Raw genomic sequence first — 12,298 nt, forward strand, 5'->3', positions numbered from 1 at the left:
ACAGGGATGGAAGGGGCTCCTGGGCGCCTCAGTCCATTAAGCGTCGACTCTTGATCTCAGCTCGGGTCATGATCTCACAGTTCACGGGATCAAGCCCTGCGTTGGGCTCTGCTCAGACAGCGAGCAGCCTGCTTGGGATCCTCAGTCTCCCCCTCTGTCTGCTCCTTCCCCACTCTCCCCTCCTTCTCTCTCATAAATAAATAGATAAACATTTTTTAAAAAAAGGGACCAGGGACAGGATGATGAGAGCCCACTCAAACTTTCAAAGGAATTGCATTCCATCATCAACATCATCCCTTCCAAAAGGATAAAGGGACTATTATCCTCAGCCAGCATTCTTCCCGGGGTGTAACTCCCAGGAGAGCACAACACGTAAGCACGGGAGGGGGCGGGGTGCACATCACCCCACGACGCGGACACTGAATTCAGCAGCAAGTTCAGCTTTACTTGGATAGACAGCTGTGTGTGACGTGCATTTCAGCGGTAGGACCAGCTGCTCCTGACTCCTGGGTGGGGAAGGCGAGAGAAAGGGGCCCAGGGTGGATTATTAACAGAACCAGGGAGAACACGTAAGCAGTGGTTTGGGAAGCGAAAAGGCATTCCATTCGGGGCTCATGGGGAGAGGCGGATGAGATAACTGCAAACTACGGGAACATGACAGACGGTTTCCAAACCAGCTGGCGGACCCACTGGGACAGGCCGTCTGGCCTCCCCTGGCGGGTGTCCTGGTCCCCTCCACGCCCCGACCGCGTCGCCGAGCCCTGTGCCTTCGAGTGGCAGCTGTCGGCCCAAACCTGCTCACGGCAGCCGTGTGCTACTTGCACGGGGCCGCTGGCGAGAAGGACGTTACCGCTAGAGAAGCAAAGGTGAACGCTTCCGGAAGAGAAATGAAAGTGGGTTCCCTGGCAACACTGCACCCCGTGTGCACATGACAGCAGTAAACACTGGGAGGAACGGAGGCCCGCATGCTGCAAGTGTCTCAGCGCTTTCTTTTTCTTTTGTTTTGTTTTTTAGGTTTTTATTCAGTTAGAGATAGACAGGGAGCCAGCAGGGGAGGAGCAGAGAGAGGAGAGAGAGAATCCCAAGCAGGCTCTGCACCGTCAGTGCGGAGCCCGACGCGGGGCTAACGCTCACAAACCCTGAGATCACGACCGGAGCCGAAATCAAGAGTCAGACGCTCGACACGCTGAGCCACCCAGGCGCTCCCCCACGGAGGTTTCTTTCCATTTTAAAGCAGTGGATGGGGTGCCTGGGGGGCTCGGTCGGTTAAGCAGCCGACTTCGGCTCAGGTCGTGATCTCACGGTCCGTGGGTTCGAGTCCCGCGTTGGGCTCTGGGCTGACAGCTCGGAGCCTGGAGCCTGCTTCGGATTCTGCGTCTCCCTCTCTCTCTGCCCCTCCCCCGCTCATAACTCTGTCTCTCTCTGTCTCAAAAATAAATAAAACATTAAAAAAAATTTTTTTTTAAATAAATAAAATTTAAAAAAATTAAAAAAAAAGAAGTGGAAACATGAAGGTCTCTGAAAATGTGCTCTGGGTGTGGCCGGTGTGAGAATGATGCTGTGGCTCAAAGGCCTCAGCTAAAATCCCAGCACAGCAACGCACGCTGGGAGTTAAAACAAAACGTGTGGAGAGGACACATCTTTGTGCTTCCCGACCCAACCTCCCCCAGCTGACAGTCTCGCGGCACCAAACGTGGGGACCGTTCACGCCATCGGCGGCCTCCAAGCTTCCCTTTGCTGAACGTTTTCGCTGTGCTGAGCATTTTGCAATCTTACCTGCCGCGTTCCTTTCAACGACCCCGTGAAGCAACCACTGTCATACCCATCCTGCGGATGAGTCAACTGAGGAAAAGAGCAACCGAGCGATTTAACCAAATGCACATGGGGCCGTGCAGGGGTCTCGAGCCATCTTCCCGCCCGACAGCCGCTGTGGAGACCTCGCTGGCCTGCGGGGCCCATCGCGGGAAGCGTTGGCAACATCCACTGAAGCTGTTCTCGTGAAAAGAGAGCTGCCAACAGAGAAAGCAAACGGGGACACGTACGCCAAGCCACAGCAACGTTTTATGAGCAATCCTCTTTTAAAAACTGGAAACTTCCACGCACACCCGACGAGTGAATCTCAACCACCGAAGCCCTCACTTACGGACCCTTCACCCCCGGCAACCAGCTCGTGGCCAGACGTGGCAGCAGCTTCAGAGACACCAAAAACGTGCACACCGGCCTCCGAACCGAGCGGGAGAACACAGGACAGAGCCTGGGGGCGGGGGGGAGGGGGCCGTGCCACAAAATACCCAGCACGTTTCGGGGGCAGTGCAACAGAAATTAAACAAAACTCCACTCGAGAAAGAAGACAGGACACAGTCCGTGGCCTCAGTGGCCAGGCAGCACCACGTCGGGGGCCCACGAAGAAGTCTGTTCCAGCCGTTCCTAACACGACCCACGCAGACAGAGCACCTTGAGGTCACCCGTCCCAGAACCAGCACGCACGTGGCTCGGCTGCTGGGCTATGTGACACAGAAGGACACTTTCCAACTTTGTACAAGACACGGCCACCAAGGACAAAGACACGGTCACTGAGGAGAGGGCTTCCCTGGAAAGACACGCCCAGTGGTTGTGCCCGTGGACAGCTTTTCAGGACAGCGACACGCCTGACTGGGGAGTCGGTCACTTGCGTGTGCCATGCGTGTCCCCTTCCCCGTGTCACAGGAAGAAAGCGGAGCTCGAGAAACAGCCAGGAGGACCACCTGCCCCCAGCTGCTTCACGTTTTGACGCAAGTGTCTTCAGAAGAGGTCCCCCCGCAGTTAGAGGGCCCCCAGGACCGAGAAGAGCCGGCTTTCAACCCTGGTATACACCGGGACCACAGGGGCTTTGTAAACCCCATGCCCAGGCTGCACCCAAGCCTGCCAAGCTCCCCGGATGATTCCTGCTTAGACCAGGGAGCACGGCTGTCCGTCCCCACTCAACCTTGCTGGCCCAGTGCCTCTGAAACCCGTGTGGGCATCAGAGTCACCTGGGAGCCTTGGGAAGAGTCCCGCGGGGCTCAGCAGGTGTGGGAAGGGCCCGGGAACCTGCGCGTCCAACAAGGTCCCAGCGTGTGATGCTGCAGGCTCAGGGACAGCATGCGGATGACAGCTGCTCTGGACGGTCCACCCACGTGGCGTCATCTGAGCGGCCCCCGAGAGGACCTGAGACTCCGATGCTCACTGACCTTCCAGCGATAACAGCGTGCCAGCTTTCCTCCGCTCCCTGCGGCTTCTGCTTCTCTGCAAGTAACCACATGCCGTTCCGGCCACTCGTCTGGCAGAAGCAATGATTTGGCTCCACAATTGTCTGTATCCCTTTGGACAAACCACTGACTCTCCCTGACACACACACATACCTAAGAGACACGGAGAGAGAGAAAGAGGAGGAGGAAGAGGAGAGAGGGAAGACAGGTGGGGGAGGGAGGGGAGGAGGAGGTGGGGAATAGGAAGAGAGAGGAAGGAGGGGCAGGAGGAGAAGCAGGAGGAGGAGGAGGGGGAAGAGGGGGATGAGGGGAGAGAAGGTGGGGGGAAGGAGGGGAAGGGAGCAGGGGAGGAAGGGTTGGGGAGGAGGGGAAGGAGAAGGAGGAGGGGAGGAGGGGCAGGGGAGGAGGGGGAGGAAGGGAGGAGGGGAGGAAGGGCGGGTGAGGAGGGGAAGGGAGGAGGGGAAGGAGGGGCAGGTGAGGAGGGGGAGGAGAGGGAGGAGGGGAGGAAGGGAGGAGGGGAGGAAGGGAGGAGGGGAGGAAGGGAGGAGGGATGGGGCAGGAGGGGGGAGGAAGAGAGGGTTGGGAAGACCAACGCAGGGAAAGGCCAGGCCTGCCTCATGGCTGTCTGCAGCTTGTACTAACCGGGAAGGTCCTGGGCCAAAACCAAACTCGGTCAGCAGACCGCAGTGCTCACCAGCATGATTCACATTCAGTAATTCATTCCCACGTGGCCACATATTGTGGGTTTCGGGGACCGGGGGGCAGCAAGGGAGGGTACACGTAGCGGGCGCCCTCACTGCTGCGCGCGTCCAAGCGCCCACGCGCCCACAGACCAGACCCAGGAGCCCCCACGCACCCCACCGTGGGTGCCGTAAGGGCTGAAGTTAACCTTTAACAGATGGGACCACGTCGCCAGAAAAGGCTGTAACACATCCACACCCGTAACGGCATCTAAAGGAACAGTCAGCTGTGACCCACAGGGAGGGCCCGTCTCGGACACAGTTTGTGGCAATTTGGTGAAACGGATGGGACGCACCCGCAAGAACAAAGCTGGCCAAGCTGTGCCGGTGAGCCCCGGCAACCCCAGCTACGAAGGGAGACAGCGGGGTCCACCCGTGGAAAGGACGAAGAAGAAACGAGCATCACGGGGCGGGCTCCCACACCACCCAGAGGGTGCCGACGCCCACAGGCTGGCCGGGGACACCTGCCACCCCGCCTGGGGCCGCCCCAGCCCCCGAACGGGCCACCGCGATTTCCCGACGCCCCGGCTCGAGCTGGGAACGCCTTCGCGGCCACCCTGTCTGTGGCACGGGGAACACGGAGCTCATTCTAAGCCTTCCTGTGCGAGGGAACCGGGCACAGAAGAGAGAGGCAGCCAGGGAGCGACTGGCGAGACCCGAGGGCCTGCGGGACTGACCGGGGTGGCGTGGCAGGACGCGTAAGCAGCTGTTTCCACAGGAATCACCTACCCGTGCTACGCGCTCGTGCAGGCCCACGGGGGCTGCCACACTCGGAGCCCGCTCCTGCCTCCTGGCGTCGGGCTGGGTGTCCGTGCAAGTGTGCCCGGCCCCCGGGGCCGCGCGGGTGGCCGCGTCGGGAAGACACGGGACACGGCAGGGGACGCCCTGCAGCCACGTGCCTCTAACACTGGGGTAAACTGGACCTGAAACAGGCCGTAAACATGGGGCACCTCCAGGCTCTCCCCACGGAAGCCCGGCGGCTCAGGAATACAGGCTGCCGCGTGGCTCCCACGGACGGCGGGGACCGCACTGTCTGCACTCACAGTCCCGGCGTAGGAGGTGACAGAGGGCACAGCCGGGCGGAGGGTGTCCAAGAAGCCTGGGTACTGAGGCTGGCCTTGGTGATGACCTCAGCACAGGGGGCCCCGTGGGGCTGTGTTCCAGCTGCGCTGGGGCTGGGCCGAGCCACCTACGTCCACGGGGGCCTGCACGCTTTGCGCGGGGAGGAGGGCAGCCCCCCACCTCGGCCGGAGCCCCCTCCAGGGTGCCGGTGACGGGGGCGACAGAAGACGATGCCAGAGGGACTCCCTGTCCTGCTTTCTCCGGTCGGCGTATCTGTTATGGGCTGAATCGTGGCCCCCGTGACCCGTGAGTTGGAGTCCTAACCCCAGCTCCTCAGAATGGCACTGTATCTGGGGGAGGAGCACGGACAGAGGTGATGAAAATACTATGAGGTCACTAGGGTGGGTCCTAAGCCCATAGGGTTGGTGCCCTCGGAAGAAGGGGAGACGCCTCCAGGACTGGGAGACAGTAAGTACCTGTTGCTAAGCCACCCGGGCTGTCGTGCTTTATCACTGCGGCCCCAGCAGACGGACACAGCGCCTTCCAGAACGAGCAGCCGCTGGGTGCTAACAGGCTGGAGGCGAGGACAGAAGGCCACTGCAGCGGCCTGGAAGTGCTCGACACCTGCCCGGGAGCCGAGAGCGGGCTGGCGGTCTCCTGCCTCGGCGGCCCCGGCCCCGGGCTGTTGTTTCTGTTCCCGTTTATAATCTGCTCTTGGTCATGACTGCGGATATAAAGGGGGCACTTCAAGTAGAGGAAGAAAGCCAACGGGGTCCTCATCCCCGGCATCAGAGCTGGACCTCCACGCACCTGCTGGAAGGGGTGTGGCCACCTGCGCAGACACAGTGCCCTCCCCTCCCCCCCCCCCCCCCCCCCGCACAGGGGAGGAGAACTCACAGAAACCTCCAAGGACGGGCTCCCAACAGTCACATGAGACCCCACCTGCAGTGACAGGAGCCCGTGTTCCGTTCACTCAGCCGATCCCACGTGCCTGCAGCACCTAGGTCCTTGGGCACCACCGTACCTGCCACCGAGAAGCCACAATCGTGTCACTGAAGATGGCCGGCCTTCTGCGGGGATGGGCAGGGCTGAGGGGAAGAAGCTGAGGTCGGGTGGGGCCCAGGAGACGCCCGCGGGGACCCCAGGAGCAGCGAGACGACGGGGGGAGCCGGGGAGGTGAGGTGCTGGTGGGCTGCAGGCGTGGACGTGGATGGGCAGGAGCCCAGCGGGGAGGCCGGGGCCCGCCCGGATGGGGCAGAAGTCCGCAGGAAAGGCGGAAGGCGGCGGGGGTTCTGGGTGAAGCCAGCCCCCAGCAGCCATGCACACCACGGCTGTCTTTTAAAACGTCGACAAGCAGTAGCCTTTGGGCCAGTCTGCAGTCTGCGTAGAAGCAGAACCGAGAGCCCCAACTCTCCAATGCCACGGCCAGCGGCTCCTTCTCGAGACGAGGGTGGGAGCCAGTCAGTGAACTGCGAGGCCCCACTGGGTGGTAAATTTCTGAGGTCCAGTTAGAACCCTTACATATCCTTGAAAGGAGCAGTTCATAAAGGAAATCCACGATCTTTAGTGACAGCGGCATCGAAGCTATTTGCACAGCGGAACGTGAATCACGGAGCGGATTTCCAAACAGGACCCGCATATTCGGTTCTCGCCAGCCTGGGGGACTCCAGAAGTGTGGCCCTCGGGAAGCAAACGGCAGAACGGCATGAACAGGTCTCCCCCAAGCGGACGCCTCGGGCCCCCTTTCAAACGGAGCTGGATTCCAGCACTCGGAAACGTGAGCCCATCACACCTCGGGGTCAAGAGGAGAAACGAAAAAGCACAGCATGCCCAGATGACTTGTTTTTCCGGAACCGTGTTAGTGGAAACGGTAAGATGATACACAGAGAGGTGGAAAATCACGCAGGAGGGGCGCCTGGGTGGCTCAGTCGGTTGAGCGGCCGACTTCAGCTCAGGTCATGATCTCACGGTCCGTGAGTTCAAGCCCCACGTCGGGCTCTGTGCTGACAGCTCGGAGCCTGGAGCCTGTTTCGGATTCTGTGTCTCCCTCTCTCTGACCCTCCCCCGTTCATGCTCTGTCTCTCTCTGTCTCAGAAATAAATAAACGTTAAAAAAATTAAAAAAAAACAAAAAAACAAAAACAAAAACACGCAGGAAAGAGCCGTCGCAATCCAACGATTAGCCGGAATGTTTCTCTGCCTCGCTTAGGTCAAGCCAGGCACACGAGTGCGGCCTGAAACCCTTCTCATGGCTTCTCTCTTATGAGGATTTAGATTGTTTTCTCTTCATGTAAATATCACAGGCTTGTAAAGTAAATGAACTGATAATATTGTAAATGTACGATAATGCATTTCTGTGATCCAACTAAAATAACCCCAAGAAACCCAAATAAAATGAATTCCCATGATAATACAGACACACTAAGACAGAGAGTCAAAGATATTTTTAGAACCACTCCCTCTGCGCACCTCGCTTTGCCTCGTCTCTGGGGCACATCTTCATTCCAGGTAACCTGGTGAGCATCCTTCCATCCTTTTCTCCGAAAGAAATGCTCCTGGGTGTGGCTGGGGCCCACGTGAGGCCTCCCTGAGGGAGGGGTTATATTAACCACTCCTTTGTATTTTCTGCAGTTCTGGTGTTTTGACATTCAGGGCCTTTTGGACCCTGAAGACACCGGCCCCCACCCGTGGGGCTAGCCGATACGCAAACCAACCACATTCTCAGACCATCACCCCCCTGCCCTCATCACCCCCAGGACCAACCCCCACACCCCAACCTGCTTGGCCTGCTCACGCCGTCTCACCCATTTCTTCCTGTGGAAACTACAGTCGAGGCTCCTGGCCCAGACTCCCCTGTGCCTCGGGACCGACCCCCGAGCTTCCCCGCACGGCCCTGCGTGCATCCCGGGATCCGTGAGGATAAAGCTTCTCTCTTCAGAAAAGTCGTTTTCCATGCCTGCTTGTATCACGACCTGATTAAAGCAAATCCCAGGCACATCTGGGAACGGAGCCTTGCTGTCGGGGGGATTCCCACGCACACTTCCAGCACCTGCCTGCCTCTCACTCGGGGCTCTGGTGAGGCCCGCCCTGCTCTTCAGTGCACCTGTGTCTGCTTTTGCGCTCAAACACACACAACCCCTCCTTCAGCTCCTGTGGGTGCGTGGGTGCGTGCACGCACGCGTCTAACCCATAGTTCTCGTCTCCTGGGAGGGGAGAGGCGGAAGAACGTAAGTAGACTTAGCAAACGGCTAGTCAAGATGACCGATCCATCTACTTTCCCAAGTAGGTAAGCTTGTCTTTTTAATTTTTTTCATGTTTATTTATTTTGAGAGCCTGAGCAGGAGGGGGGCCGAGAGAGAGGGAGACACAGAATCCGAAGCAGGCTCCAGGCTCCGAGCTGTCAGCACGGAGCCCGTCGCGGGGCTCGAACCCACAGACCACGAGATCACGACCTGAGCTGAAGTCAGACGCTCAATGGACTGAGCCACCCAGGCGCCCCCCCCCCCCCAAGTAGGTAATCTTAAAACAAATATGGCCTCAAACCTCCAGGCTGGGCTGAGCCTTTGGGGAGGAGGGGGCATCAGGGAAGCCTCAGAAGCCGCCCCGGAGTTGCAATGACTGAAAAGTCGACGCAAAGGTGACCTCCAAACACGGGGCGGGATCAGCACGTCCAGGGGTCAGGCACCCCCAGGCGTGTGGCCGCCTGACACCCCAGGGACCCTCTCCAACAGGCCTTGGGTGGGAAGCAGGGATGCTGGAAACCCGCCGTCGCTGGGGAGAAACCCCAGTGATCCCTCCCACCCGGGCGGCTCTCTGCCTCTCCCGTTTCTCCTCATAAAGAAAACTACTTAATTTTACGGGACGTCCTGTAGTTCCCACCTTGGCCGAGAAATAGAGAGGGAGCCTCCGCTCTGTCCTCCCACAAGAGAGGCCCCGCCCTCCGTGCCCCAGCGGCGGAGCTTGAGGCCGGGGACTTGTAGGCGACACTGCGGTTCCTCACGCGTCCTTCTGTCCGCTTAGCGTCCGAGTCACCTCGATCACAAGTCTTTGCGGCTTGTCTCTCGTTCTGTTTCAGTACCGGGAAAAGAGCCGCCACAGGTGACAGCAGGCCCCCGGTGCAGGGTTTACGGTCAGCCCGCCCAAGCCAGCCTCATTAACACCAGCCACCTATGCGGGGTCGACTTTTGCCAAAGACATTTTTTTTTTCTTTTTCTGGCAGGTGCTGCCTGCCCCCTCGTGATTAATTCCCCGCGAAGGAAACAGAACGGCGTTGGCCTCCTGGCACGATGACAAAACACACATGAGCGAAAAGGTGGGCTTTCTCCGGCTTCCATCACTCACACCCTCCGTCTCCGTGGTGTACAAATTACAGCTGTGGAAGTTTTCACATAACCTAAACTTTCACTCGGCAGACCTCTTACTTGTCGAAATGTATTTATACTCTCGGTAATGGAGGGGCTCATTATTTACACCGGTTGTTTAAACAGTAACCAGATTGTTTGGGGCTGGCGCGTCTGGGTCGGGGCGGGTCTGCTGTCTGTGGGCCGCCGCTCGGGACCCGCACGCTTACAGGAGCCAAATAAGCGGGCAGCGGGGAGATTATGACGTGAGAAGAGACCGTTGTGGGTTGTAAACAGGGGTACATTGTAGGGCCTGCTTTCTGGGTCCCCGGTGAAACACACGGCGAGAAACATTCCACCACAGAAGCCCCACCGGTCCCTGTCCCAGAGCCCAGCGCAGCCTTCTAGAAGATTCTGTCGTGCCCCGTCCCCTGGGCTGCCCTGGGCCACTCAGGAGGAAGTCGGGGCCCACTCTAGAAAGTGCCCTGAAGAGGCCTTTCCGACTCTCCCTTCACGGATGCCCCATCGGAATCACGAAGCCCATGCAACAGAAGAGAAGGCCTTCGGACACTGGAAATGAGCAAACTCCACGGGGAAAACATAAAGAGGGCAGAACAAGAGAGCTGGGGACCCGCTGGGCACCACGGGCACTCGTGATGACCCTGAATACTGCTGCATTTTCTCCCCACGAGGAGAAACCGCGACATAATTCTGCCAAGAAAGGAGGAAAAAGTCCAAGCAAAATTAAGTCTGGCATATTCCCATTCTCCATTTCTGAGGGGTCAGCGGCCCAGAGAGCCGAAAACCATGCACAAGGCATGCACGTGTATTTCCGGCCTTTAGCACAGCCCTGTGCACGTTCTGGTGAGGACAGGGGACACTCAGGGCTGCGGGTGAGACCTCTCTGGGACGGGGGTGGGGGGGCAGAACATCACAGCAGGTGGCTGCCCCAGGGCCGTGGCATGACAGGCACCCTAGATCCTGGTCGCTGGCTGGTCCTCGCTCAGTGACTGCAGGGTTGCCACCAACCCGTGACTTCCGAATACAAGACAAAAATACAACGTCACCGTAAGCAATACTGCGAAAGCAGACCGGCGGCTCGGGACTGCACTTTGGACCACGCTAGAAACAGTAACAATAATTGGGGCGCCTGGGGGACTCCGTCGGCTAAGCGTCCGACTCTCGATTTCGGCTCAGGTCCTGACCTCACGGTTCATGAGTTGGAGCCCCGCGTCGGGTTCTGCTCTGAGAGTGCAGAGTCCGCTTGGGATTCTCTCTCTCCCTCTCTCTGCCCCGCCTGTGCTCATTGTCTGTCTGTCTCTCTCTCTCTCTCTCTCTCTCTCAAAATAAAGAAATAAACTTAAAAAGAAAGTTAACTTCTGTTCCCTGAGGTTTAGGAACTCCGCTCGTGCTCCATTCTCTGCAAGAGTAAAGCGACGGGGTTCCTTCCTGCCTCTCAAGGGTCTGGACGATGGAGGGACAACCACAGCCTCCCAGGAAGAGGAGACGGGGTTTGTACGGATCAATACCGTGAAACGGGAACATAGGCTTCGTGATTTAGAAAGCAAAACAAAGAACACGGAGTTCAAACCCACTAGCTGCACTCCCCGGGCGCTCTATCCCCCCCCCCCCCTCAGCCCAACGGGCCGACACAACCCGTGACAATCCCGGGGCAAGGGTGGGAAATAAACCGTTCCTGAGAAGTGCCTGGTCAAGGCACTTTGCCGTCCAGCAAGGTTTGCCCTCACGATCGGCTCAAAATCCAGGGTCCAGAACATGGTAGCGCTTCTACGTCAGGGTCCGTGAATGCAAGCAATTTAATCCTCCTACTGAATTGTGAAGGTATGTGTGGGTTTACGAAAAAGTTCACCGTTACACAGATTATGTGTCAAGAAGGAAATCCAATCATGTCAACCGCCCTTTCCCATAATAAATGATACGCATTACATTTTTTAAACGACCTATGGCTTCCAACGGGCCGTATTACAGATTCATGGCATATATAAAATGATTTTTCTCTGACGAGCCGGTATTAGAGAGCACTCTAGCTCCCTCTCAGGAGCCAAGAAACCACCAGCGTTCTCAGTCATAATAAAAGTTATCACGTGGCTTGAAAAATAAACCTTAAGGCAATTAGAATACACGGGTCAGAAAAGGTGCTTAAAGAAGAACATTCACAATTTTGCAGGTAAGATCACTGCATTTGAGTCAAGACTGAGGCATTAAATCAAGCTCCCCTTACACTTGACAGGCTCCTGAGAATTACAGGATTTTCACTAATCCTCGAATAAACAGTGTAAATACTGTTCTTAGCTCCGAAGTTGCTGGCTGGCCGTCGAGGGGTATTCCTGATGGAAACTGTGACAGCACCTTCACTGTCAGCCTTCCAGAAACTGATGGTCTTCCTGTAAATTCCTTACCAACCAAAACTAGTCGAAGGGATGCCAAAGGAATCAAAAGGGACCGCTTCGCCATGCCGGGTAGCTCTGGGGGGCCTTTGTAATCGATGAGGAGGAAAGTACGAAATCCCTAAGCGACACCCAGAGGGCTGGAAGGTGTCTGTGCTTCAAACACCCAACAATAAAAACAATGCAAAAGCAACAATCACCCAGGGCAAGGGGCAGGGGTGGCGGGGCGGGAGGGGGTGGGGGCGCGCTGCCCTTGAATCTGCTTTCCAGAGCTGGTTCTCTGAGTATGCTCACGGTCACGGGCAACTGATAACGGACAGCCCTGTAGAACTCCCAGAGCCCATGGGTTCCTCCTCTCAGAAAACCCTTCTCAATCAGTGGTAAACACCCCCGTCTTTGGTCCAGGTGTTCAAGGCAAACACCATCCGCCATCTTGCGTCTGGCAGCCAGTGGGTCAGGAGTCAGTTCTACCCCAGGGCAGGTCCCGAAGCAAGTTTCTTTTCCCAGCCTCCCCTGCCCCAA

General features: G+C 57.7%; 1 protein-coding gene across 2 annotated transcripts in view; it reads right to left on the reverse strand.

Annotated features, from left to right (window-relative positions):
• The window catches only part of ROR2 (receptor tyrosine kinase like orphan receptor 2), a 78,254-nt gene extending 72,979 nt beyond the window's left edge, over window positions 1-5,275 (reverse strand). For both annotated transcript variants that reach the window (XR_006195910.1, XM_042913257.1), the window contains exon 1: window positions 5,210-5,275. The gene's annotated coding sequence lies outside the window, so the exon portion shown is untranslated. The remainder of the gene's footprint in view (window positions 1-5,209) is intronic.
• Between the last annotated feature and the right edge of the window lie 7,023 nt (window positions 5,276-12,298).

Source organism: Panthera leo, chromosome D4, assembly GCF_018350215.1.
Source record: "Panthera leo isolate Ple1 chromosome D4, P.leo_Ple1_pat1.1, whole genome shotgun sequence".
NCBI classification, from domain to species: Eukaryota; Metazoa; Chordata; class Mammalia; order Carnivora; family Felidae; genus Panthera; species Panthera leo.